The sequence below is a fragment of the Boleophthalmus pectinirostris genome, unplaced genomic scaffold, assembly GCF_026225935.1.
Source record: "Boleophthalmus pectinirostris isolate CB_2022bp ecotype Guang Dong unplaced genomic scaffold, ASM2622593v1 HiC_scaffold_11, whole genome shotgun sequence".
Lineage (NCBI taxonomy): Eukaryota > Metazoa > Chordata > Actinopteri > Gobiiformes > Gobiidae > Boleophthalmus > Boleophthalmus pectinirostris.
The window spans coordinates 2,379,555-2,391,746 of NW_026570994.1; the positions used below are offsets into that span (position 1 = coordinate 2,379,555).

The 12,192-nt window shown below is 39.6% G+C and overlaps 1 non-coding gene across 1 annotated transcript; it reads left to right on the top strand.

The window, feature by feature from the left end:
- The first annotated feature begins 802 nt into the window (after positions 1-802).
- On the top strand, positions 803-875 carry trnar-ccg (transfer RNA arginine (anticodon CCG)). The gene has a single exon. It is a non-coding gene; the product is annotated as a tRNA-Arg (tRNA).
- The last annotated feature ends 11,317 nt before the right edge of the window (positions 876-12,192 follow it).

Here is a 12,192-nt window from a genome sequence, read left to right on the forward strand (position 1 = left end):
TACCGGAGTTACATAATCACAAATTAGGAGTAACTGTATTCAGTTACAGTTACTGTTTCAGTGTGTGGTAATTGGATTACAGTTACTTTGTTAAAATAAATGGATTACACAGCAGCATTTTCCTGTTTTTACATTTTGGGCTATATCCCCCCCCCTCGTAATTACACTCATTGCCGGACACTAATCCAGGTCTAAAACCAGGTCTAAACCAGGAAAACCAGGTAAACCAGGTCTAAAACCAGGGCTAAAACCAGGTCTAAACTAGGTCTAAACAAGGTCTAAAACCAGGTCTAAACTAGGTCTAAACTAGGTCTAAACCAGGACTTAACCAGATCTAAAACCAGGTCTAAACCATGTCTAAAACCAATTCTAAATTAGGTCTAAACCAGGGCTAAACCAGGTCTAAAACCAGGTCTAAACCAGTTCTAAAACCCAGTCTAAACCAGGATTTAACAGGACTAAATCATGCTGTGTGGACGTGTCTCCTCATCTTCTATCAATAATATTTTTTAATTTGGTTCAGTAAAGTCTGGACTTTTTATTTTCTATTAGCAGATAAAACATCTTACATTATGATTTCCTCGTCTTTGCTTCTCTACAGCAAATCAAGTAATCCAAAGTATTCAGATTACATTACTCATTTGAAGTAATTTAATGGATTCCGTTACAAACTACATTCTGGGGTATGTAATCTGTAATCTGTAATCCAACACTGCGTACAGGAGCAAAAATAACTTACAGTTGATCTATTGTGTGCACCTGCTCCAGTACATGTGGATGTGCATTGATTAAAACAATATGTGGCCCAGTGGCCTAATGGATAAGGCATCAGCCTCCGGAGCTGGAGATTGTGGGTTCAAGTCCCACCTGGGTCGAAGTTAAAAATATCTACTCACAACTTTAATCATAGTTCTGACTAAAAATAATCACAAAACGACTGAAAATGAGTTCTAAATTAAGTAATTTATTCTGATTTTAAAACTGAATTAATTTATTCCTCAATCGTGTAAATGTTTATTCTTGTTAAAAATAATGGTGATGGTTCAGTTCATTCTCGTTGTGTCGCCCTTCTGACGTGATCCGGACGATGCAGCTCCACCAGTCCTGTCTTCGGCTTCTCTTTGGATTTGTGAGCGGGATGTGGGAGTGGGCTGAGGTAGAACAGCTTCAGATACAGTTTGTCTTCTTCCTCCTTCTCCAACACTCTTCTGTTCTCCTCCTCAGCTGACAGACGTAAAGTGTGATGAGAGAATTCTCCCACTGCTGCGCAATTACCATCGGAATCACTGCAGAAAAAGTTTGGATCATGTTTGTGTCCGTGGTGTAACGTTGTGGTGTTTTCTTCCCAAAGATGTAAATACGTTGGTGTCTCTGTCCAGTCAGAACCTTCCCCACCAACACACTCTGAGTGGAATTAAATACAGACGATTTAACGTGTTTTCCATGTATACATCAAATCAGAATTATTATTTCCATGTAAACTCGAAGGAGAATATTTTAACTAACTCGTGTGTCTCGCGGTCCTGTTTCCCCGATATCTGGACTGTTTTCCCGTCTAGTGCGTTCGAGGGTGCACACTTCCGCCTACACCCCGCGCACTCTTACCTGCAGCAGTCTCCGCGACCGTTCTCTGGTTCGGGGGCCAAACCGAGGCACTTCCTGGTTGTGCTTTAAATATCGAATAGTGGTGCGCTCAAGGTGGACATGTAATCTCGGACTCGACCATTGCGCTCTATTTGGGGTGTTGTTGTTTTTTTTTAAGCTATTTAATTGAATTTATGATAACCATATGAGGGGTTCTATATGTTATTTTTATTATGTTTATTTCCAAGTTGTGTTCATCAATACAGTTTTGCTCATGTTAATTCCTTTAGAACCCCATTTTTCGTTAATTGGTTTAGCCCGGGGGAGGGGCTAAGGGAGCTCCAGTCATTTGGGAGTCTGTTTTTGGCCTGACTACATGGGTGCTGGCTTCTGTAAGTGCGATTACTGTAAACATTGTTGTAAATACTCATTTTTCACTGTAAATATTCCACTCTGCACATTGGGCTGTGAATAAAAACACACTTAAAGGTTGTATGGAAGATGTTTTTTGTTTCAAATTGTCAATGAGAGCATTATAGAGATCAGTGTTGGGAGTAACGCATTATAAAAGTAACGAATTACAGTAATGCATTACTTTTTGCTGTAACGCAGTAATGTAAGGCATTACAGGGGAAAAAAATAGTAATATTTTACTCGGTACAAATGTGAGTAACGTGCGTTACAGTGGGTTTTTTTTTAACCTGGATTGAAGTGGTGGGTTTTTCTTCATACAAATTCGCTAAAATCACCTCGATATCAGCAGCGGTGAAACACCGGAGATGCGCCCTCATTGACCTTCAGGTAACCGCGGGGCGAAAGGACTGACAAAGAACTCCACGCTGTTTAGACCTGGTTTAGACCTGGGTCAGTTTTTGGTTTAGACCTGGTTTAGACCTGGGTCAGTTCTGGTTTAGACCTGGTTTACACTCGTCCCTCCCTCTATCGCAGTTCACTTTATGCTGTCTCGCAGATTTTTTATTTATTTATTTTTTTTTGTGTGCAATTTTGCATGCCCTGTTTTTTTTTTTTTTTACATTGTATGAATGTGTATTGCGTTCCTCCCGCTGCGTCCTGACTGGCCAAGGGACTCCTGTCTCCTGTACAGTACAGAATGTGTTCAGCTGCCAAATTTAAATACATGTTCAGTCTCTAGCAGTGTGATTCTGAAGTGCTGTACGGTTGCAAGTTTTCTCTCCGACAAAACCCACAACGTCGACGAAACGTTCTGCACCGACAAAGGCTCCTGCGCTCGCACCCAAAAGGCAGAGGAAGATGTAACCATCACACAAAAAGTTGGACTTCTGGACACGCTGAAGGAAGGTAGAAGTTACGCGCTGTAGCAGAGTCTTGCACCGGCTCGGGTACCTGCAAATAGTTGCTGAAATCAGGGCCGCGAGCCCGAGCAGCAGGGTCCATAAAGAGCGATCGGGTGACAGCCGCTCTTACCTCCGTGAGGTGCGGAGCAGAGCCGCTCCTTTCTCCTGCGTTACCTTCGAGCCTGTCCCTACAGTGAGTCCTGTTTTAGTCCTAGTTCAGTTCTGGTTTTAGTCCTGGTTTAGACCTGGTTTAGTCCTGGTTCAGTCCATATACAGCGCAAAAGTTATTTTGGTGAGAGTAACTTAAAGTAATGCAATAGTAATGTAATGCCTTACATTTTAAATGCAATAATATTGTAATGTAACGAATTACTTTGAAATGACAGTAATAGGTAATAAATAACGCATTACAGTTTCAAAGTAACTTGCCCAACAGTGATAGAGGTGCAGTAGCCTTGTAATTATGATGACCAAAAAAAAGAGAATAAAACTTCATCAACTCTGGACGTGGTGGGGCTAAACATTTGCCAATAGATAATGAGACTGCCTAGTTATCTGTTAGTTGATGGGCTGTCAATCAAACTCCCTACGTTTCTAGTGTAACTGACTTGCCTGAGCGCTGCCATTACGTGGTTTACGTATGCCTGTCACACAGTCCACAGACGCGGGGGGGGTTGGTTTCACACATGCACAACATTTGAAAAAGGACAAACAGTCGCTGGATTTCTTATTCCTTGGAAAATCCTCTATACAACCTTTAAGTAAAGTTCATGTTCAAACTTTGTGTTGAAATTGTATTTTTCTTAAAGTTTCAGGTTGTTCATAATATTATAATATTTTGTAAAAGAAAGAGTTCATCAATTAAAAAAGATTTCTGTAATAGATTTGTGTTTCTCTGCACAAATATTTGAACTTATTGTTATTTTTGGGGTTTATATTTCATGAGTTTTCTGATCCGGCCCCTTTGGGATCAAAGTAGGTTGGATACGACCCCTGGACCAAAATGAGTTTGACACTCCTGCACTAAACAAATGTGAGAGTAGCTCAGTTTGTACAGCGTTCGTCCACTGATCTGAAAGATTGGTGGTTCGAATCCCGCTCTTGACGTAAAGAGGTCAAACAAATAAATAAGGTGGAATGTTTCTTACAGGACCCAGTGGACTAACACAGTGTTAATGTGCAACATTTGAAAAAGGACAATCGCTGGATTTCTCATTCCTTGGAAAATTCTCTATACAACCTTGAAGTAAAGTTTTTTCAACTGAGCCATCGTTTCTTTACATTTATTTCGGACGAACCCTTGAGAATCCGGAATTTAAAAAACATCATGTAAACGTGGTCAGTGTGGAGCAGTCTCCATGGTGACAGAGGGGTTTTATGCCAGACTGTGGAACATTATACCCAAAGAGCAACATTTCCTTGAAAACAAACAGGAGGAGGACAAATTTTATAAGAGTCAAGTTTGTGGAAATGCAAGCCCACTCAAAACAGCAAGTTTTTCAGTGCATGAACCAAACTGAATATGAAAACCAAAACCATAATGAACAGCATGATTTAATTTGAGTTGATTTTTGACTGTGGCTTTATAAATTCAACCACAGAATTCTGACAGGCCCTCCAGCTCATACTTAATAGAATTGTATTTTGGTTTTAAGTTCCGTAAACTTGACCAAAGTGACTTGTCCCTGCATATGAGGTAAACATGATCAAATCAAATAGAGCTTTAACTGATAACTGTAATGCTGATGTCTTAGTTACAAAAACACTGGGCATATTGGACAAGGTTGGTTACATTCAGACTGCAGCCTGAAGTGACCCAAATCAGATGTTTTTGGCCCCTATGCTCCTGTATCTGATCTTTTAATGATGACACTGATCCAATTTTTTTTCCAACACGACCCAGGCCGCTTGGATATGTGCTCCTAAAACCGATACATATCTGATCTTTTGACATGCGACTTCAGGGCTTGTTTACAGGAGAACACTTGCGGGTAAAAACATGAAAATATTTTATTGGAAGTGTTTTTCGTATAGACGGTGATGACGTTTTTGTGGCTTAAAGATGCAAAAATCTGAAAAACACACTCCAGAGTGTAAAAGTTGAATACACTCCGCCGTAGTGTTTCCGTCTACACTGCCCAAGACGCAAAACTCTGGTCAAATCTGCTCACGTTGTGTACGTGTTTACATCACATACATCACCACCTCACGTCACCACCTTGCCGCCTGACATGTACCCAATCCAATTCCACACACTTTTGCGTTACCGTATGCATGCAGATTTCCTCATCTTAACGCGGAATAAAAAGTTAAGATTCGACGCCGTGTTTGCGTCTTTGTTCAGACCGTCATCATATAAACATATCCTATGTCTGAATGGCCAGGTCGCATTCATCCCATCTACACGTCAATGGGAAAGTGAGGTTAGTGAGTTGATTGATATTTGGGGAGATCGCTGTATTCAGGCAAAATTGGAGGAGTCTTATCGGAACCGGGCGGTTTTTGAAATGATTGACAAAGAAATGTCTGAGCGCGGCTACAGTCGGTCCTGGCTCCAATGTCAACAAAAAATAAAGAGCCTGCAAGCCAAATACAAGGAGGCTAAAGACTCAAACAAACGAAGCGGGAGTGGACATGTAACCTGTCCATTTTACCAACAACTGGACTTTTGGGAGACAAGCCCAAATTTATAGTCAGGCTTAGTCACTTAGTGCTTCCGCTCAATTTCATTGAGTGAGAGTTTGGGCACCAGCCAATCAGCGAAGAGCCATATATTCTGTGTTGTTAACGATTCCTGAGATCAAGGATTTAAAGTCAGAACAAAAATAATGTTTGGTGAATTTTATCAAGGGGAAAGATGTTATTGTCCTTCTTCCTACAGAATTTGGGAAAAGCTTAATATACCAGTTAGCGGAGATAAACAAAAAAGTACCCACCTACCATCGAGCGAACAAATTTTAACACTGTGAGGTCAGACGGTTTCTATAAAGTAAAACCGGCTGACTCAGGCTACAGCATTTAGCCGACTTCCGTAAACACTGAGCACACTCGTGGTGTGTGACGTCGTTGTGTTCTCAAACTGGGGCTTTTAAGTTCACACTGGAAATCACATACAAGATTTCACCAAAAAATCTGACTTGAGCATTAAGCCCTGCAGTTTGAACGTAGTTGCTGTTTCTCCTTTGGTTCTCAAACTATCCACTGGGAAAACAGAATGAGCCTCACATGTGTCGCTCATTTGTGTTGCCAGTTTCAATTCTGAAATCCATTTGGTTTAAATCTAAAATGCCTCTCTCTGATGTGGATGGTAAACCCCAGCTCAGGGAGGGAACTGTGGAGGTTTTGAGCTTTCACATGAAGCCTGGTCTGTCCAGAAACTGACAATGAGGCAAACTTGGATGTGTCTCTATCTGCAGGTTAAGGCTCTAGAACACATCTGGCCCACCAAATCAGTTTATGAGTCCCACAAGGGGTTAAAAGGTATCATTTATTATTATGTTGTGACTCTGCCGCTACTACATCTCCCACAATGCACCGCAGTTGTTTCCCGTGAAGTGACTGCATCTCGCCACTAGAGAGGCCAAGAAAACTCATCAAATTTCCCCAAAAATGTCCAAGAAAAGAAAAAATTATGCAGAAGGACGGTTATTTCATGAATGTTACTGAAGGAGTAATGTGAATGTTTTAACTTAAACCTTTAAATCCAATCCAATCCACTTTATTTCTGCAGCACATTTCATAAACAAAACAGTTTCCCAAGTGCTGCACAGTACAGATAAAACCTATCCAATAGAAATATAAAGTAAAGCTCTACTTAACTCTACTAGTCCTCATTAAGACAATACAACTAGTCAAATCAAATTAGAGCAAGAATACCAGAAAATAATAAAAAGGTAAAAACAAAAAAATAAACAAAATGAATAAATATGAAATGAAAAATCAAATACAGACTTTTACAGATTTGAAACATACTGGTATTATAGTTACTGTTGCAGTTTTAACTTTACAACCGGCAGTGTTGGGGAGTAACAGATTACATGTACTGGAGTTATGTAATCAGAGTACAAATTATGAGTAACTGTATTCAGTTACAGTTACTGTTTCAATGAGTGGTAATTGGATTACAGTTACTTTTTTGAAGTAAATGGATTACACGGTGGTATTTTCCTATTTTCACATTTCGGGCTAAATCCCCCCTTTTTTTTTTTTTTTTTTTTTCGGTAATTCCACTCATTGCCGGACACTAAACCAGGTCCAAACCAGGTCTAAACCAGGTCTAAACCAGGTCCAAACCAAATCTAAACCAGGTCTAAACCAGGTTTAAACCAGGTCCAAACCAAATCTAAACCAGGTCTAAACCAGGTTTAAACCAGGTCCAAACCAGGTCTAAACCAGGTCTAAACCAGGACTAAAACAGGATTAAACAGGACTAAATCATACTGTGTGGACGTGTCTCCTCGTCTTCTATCAATAATATGTTTAATTTGGTTCAGTAAAGTCTGGGCTTTTAATTTTCTTTTAGCAGATAAAACTTCTTATGTGAAGATATCCTGGTCTTTGCTTCTCTACAGCAAATCAAATAATCCAAAGTATTCAGATTCTGTTACTCACTTTAAATAATTTAATGGATTATGTTACAAACTACATTTTGGGGTGTGTAATCTGTAATCTGTAGGGGAATACATTTACAAGTACATACAAGTCACCTTCCCAACTCTGGAACCGGCCCTTTGATGACAAACATGATCCCAAACGGAGAAAAAGAGTTTGACACTCCTGATCTAGAAACACAGGTTCATTTGTGACCTCAGAACCTTTTTTAAAACTGTAAGAGCACAGAAAACATACAGCTCCTTTAAAGCGCGCTACGATCCCTGCGCGCACCACCGCATTATAATATCTGCCGAACTGGACACTATTTTATCCAAGGCCTTTCGGAAGTGCACTTTTAGCTGAACGTCCCGTGAACTCCTCCACGTACGCTCCTCCTCCTCCTCTTCATCCTCCTCCTTTTCCATTTGGGACGAAGAGTGTGGATGTGAGCACTTTTCCGCACGGAGCTATCCCGGGGAGAATGGCCGCCTCCCCCGTGAGCCCCTCTGTGCCTGGGGGTGAGGGTGGGGTGCTGCTGCTGCTGCTGCTGGTTATATTAATGCATTATTTACATAGGCTTCACGCTGGGCTCCATTGTAGAAGCACTTGATTAACGGAGATAGTGCAAAGACGGCACTTTTGGGAGAGAAGGAGAAGGAGGTTACACTGTGCTCAAGAAAGGCAGCGTGTCGAGAAGGAGTAGTTGTAAGATGTATGTAGGGCAAATTTAAATACTATATGGGTCACTCCCGGAGAGCTCCACCGTGTTTTTGAAGTTCGTACACCTTCAGCAGATTTTACTCATCAGATTTTTGTGAATAATGGGATAAGTTCTGGACTGTGTGAAGGGTGATTCCACCTTCTCGATTCTCGATCTCATCTGATCTCTGAACATAATAATAGTTAGCAAACCTGTCCATAAGCTCTAAACCACGGGTGTCAAACATACGGCCCAGGGGTCAGATCCGGCCCTACAAGACCTTTTAATGTGGCCCTTGGCTGATTTTCTATTAAAATATTATGAATTTTCTGCGGTGTCTATCACAGCAGTGTCTCCAGCGTCTCTGTACGTGGCCCCTCCCACCAGAGCAGCACAAATGAAGACTTGTCTCTTTCCAAACGCTCTTAAAGGACGATCGTTTTGACTGTTGACCGTGACACCCTCATCAGAAAAATGTCCAACATGAGAAAAGTGGAGCCGAGTGCAGGATTTTACAAGAAAAATTGACTTATTCCTATTTACATACAAGTTCATGTTTAATCATTGTGTTGAAATTGTATTTTTCTTAAAGTTTCAGGTTGTTCATAATATTATAATATTTTGTAAAAGAAAGAGTTCATCAATCAATTTATATGCCATGAGTTTTCTGATTCGGCCCTTTTAGGATGAAAGTAGGTTGGATACCCCGGACAAAATGAGTTTGACACCCCTGGTCTAGAGTGACTATCTTCTATCTCAGTGGTGGAAAAGTACTCAAGTTTAGTACAGTTACATATATTTGTAAATGAGTAAATTTTTAGCTAAGTACTACTTCCAAAATTGTACATTATTAGTTACTTTTTAAACACATTTTAGCAGCATTTTAGATCAGAAATTTATATGAATTTAACAGTTTAAAACTGAATTTAATCATTACAAACCACAACCCACATATTATCTGAGCTCTGTCCAATCAGTGCAGGCGGTGCAAAGCTGTTATGTGTGAGTCTGAGTAGAAAACTTGTATGATTTTATATGTAACTCATTACAATCATTACAATTACATGGTTAGAACTGTTCTCTGTTAGAAATACAAGTACAGGTTTAAAAATCTACTAAAAAAATAAAATTATTCAAAATATCACAGTACAGAACAATTACAATTACAGTAATGTTAAATGTTAGTTACTTTCCACCCCAGTTGTCTGGTAAAGAGAATATGAATATATGGTTTATTGGTTGAACTGGTTGAATACTAGCCTCACTTCGTGGAAACCGTCTAACCTCACAGCATTAGGATTTATTTGCTCGGTGGGAGACAGGTACTTTTTTAAATTTAACCAATCTCTGCGATTTGGTCGTGATGTATGTAATGCGCCGCTAAAGGGGCTAACTGGTATATTAAGCTTTTCCCAAATCCCGTAGGAAGAAGGGCAATAACATCTTTCCCCTTGATAAAACTGACCAAACATTCTCTTTGTTCCAGCTTTAAATTCTCGATCTCAGGAATCGTTGCCAACACAGAATGTTTGGCTTTGTCTACATCCATCTCGACTGCTTTGTTTCCTGTTGTGCTGTATCACAAAAGGGACCCAGACAGGCAACTGAGTTTGACGTCATGGCTTCACAGCTCTTAGCTGATTAGCCGATGCACAATCTATAACTTCCAGGGTTTCTGCAAATCGTCAAGTGTATTCCGATTCCTGACCTAGTCACTGGAGAGAAATGAAATTGAGCGGATGCACTAGGCGGTGCCAGCCTGGCTAGTTGAATACAGCTATTGAATCAAAATTATAAAATATCCCAATTATAATTTTGCCTGCAACTGTTAAAAGAAAGGGTGGTCTAGGCTGAATGAATGATAAAGAAGAGCTATAAAAAAAGAAAAAAAAAACAAAACACTGACATCTTGAAAATCTGACCCAGGCCTGAATAGATTAAGAATGTCAGGTCAGGAGCTAAATACTGCACAATATTTACTAGTGCTGTAAGATTTTTGAAAAAAAAAAAAACTGATTTCTCTGACAGGCATCCCAATTACAACTAGATCTGAAACGTGAACTGCTAAACTAATACAGGAATCCCATGTTTGAGAATAAGACCATTTTTGTCGTTGCAAAAGGCTTGAATAATTACAGATTTTACGATTTGCTAATTACGACCATTCAAATAGCAATTTCTGATTAATCTTGCATCCCTAACTTTTACACGTTTTTACACAAGAGAATGCACCCAAGAGATCAGATAATTTGCTGTCGTAAATCCAGAATGGACAAAAATAAAATAAAAAGAACTATTCCGGGGAGTGTACAGATTTAACCAAAAGCCACTGTTACGCACTGCTGGGTTAAGTGCACAGCTGTCCCCATGGTCCAAAAGATCACATCACAAGAGTTGGCACTAACAAGGCCAGATGGATGACGAGAAACTTCTACATTTGTCGAAGGGAAATGAGGGGCGACCATGCTGTGGGATTATACCATGACATTATGTAATCCTGTTTAGAGATATAGTGTGAAATGCTCTTTGCCTCAAATGTGAAAAAGATTACGGACTACGCCAAATCTGGATTAGATCAACACAATGCCTTTTTCACTGCACACAAACATATTAGGCTGATCAAATGCCCCGTGCTGTTCTACAATATAGTGACTAAAAGGGCAGAAGAAGAAAGATTCCCCACTCAGAAAGAGAACAAGAGCATAAGGGGAAATGAAAGGAACTTTATTTAGCATCAGCTCCTATTTGGACTGTTTACAACAAGACAGTCAACAACACCGATGTTACACTTGAACCAAAACCAACTGCTTGTATCCATGGAAATGTTCTGTCTTTGCTTGGAATGTTCCTCAGTGTGGCATTAAATCAATCTTCTTGTTTTTATTACTATTGAACATTCTAGGCAAAGCAATAACAACTCTACAGAGACAAGTGGGTGGTGACTTTACACCAGAAAAGTTGCGTAGTGCATCTCTGAGCAGATCAACGGGGAAAAACAAGAAATCTTGACTTTCTTATCTTCAGGACAATACACAGATTTATGACCACCTGATCATCTCTGTGCTGTAACGTCATATGCAATCAAATCCATACACACATTACAACAAACATTGGGCTACTTTTGATCGACACAGACCTCTGACCATTCTGCCGACTGGGGACACAACACATGAACTGAAGAAATGTGAGTTCTTTAATCCATTTGTTCAGTCATTTTTCCATCGCTCGGAGGACAAAATGTTCTCCTACTGCCTGATGATATCAAATTCAAAAATAACGATCAAGAGGAACTCTGTCTGACTCTTAACTCATTAGCTGTCATAATTTTAATGAAAGAGCCGTCCAGACAAACACAATTAACATAATTATCAAGTATGATCTTTGAAAATCATTACAATATTCCGATCACGCAAATCACTCTCTACAAATTTGGATCTTTAAAAGGCACTGCACCTGATTTTTACTTCAGATTTGAAAAACAGATCTAGTTCATTTTACAGTTTGCAATTAGTTATCCCTCACTTACCTTATGCATTCTGAGCATCTTAATTATTCACCGGTGATGCATTTATAAGCCCTTTTCCAAAACTTTCAGAAACCAGACTGGAATTCTGAGTAAAGCTGACGACAACTAGAATGCTAATGTGCACTTCCTGTTTATTGGACCATAAATATCATTTCGAATTAGATGCAGATAGCACTCGGTTGACTTATTTTGACCTCTGGAGCTGCTTATACAATATATCTGTACTGGGGCAAGACGAATTTAATACAAAATTTAAATAAAATAAAAAAGTACAGACCCTTTAATAAACTCCAATCCCATTTCACACTACTGGGACCAAATGGAGAGAATACATTTCCTCTTTGACTTTTGTGTGAGCTTAAATAGAGTACAGGAAAACTGGAAACGCTGCCAAATTTGTCTTGTTTTAATTATGTGCTTTTGTGGCTAATGCAGAACTGATTCAAACAAATGACTTCCTCCTTTGTGTTAGC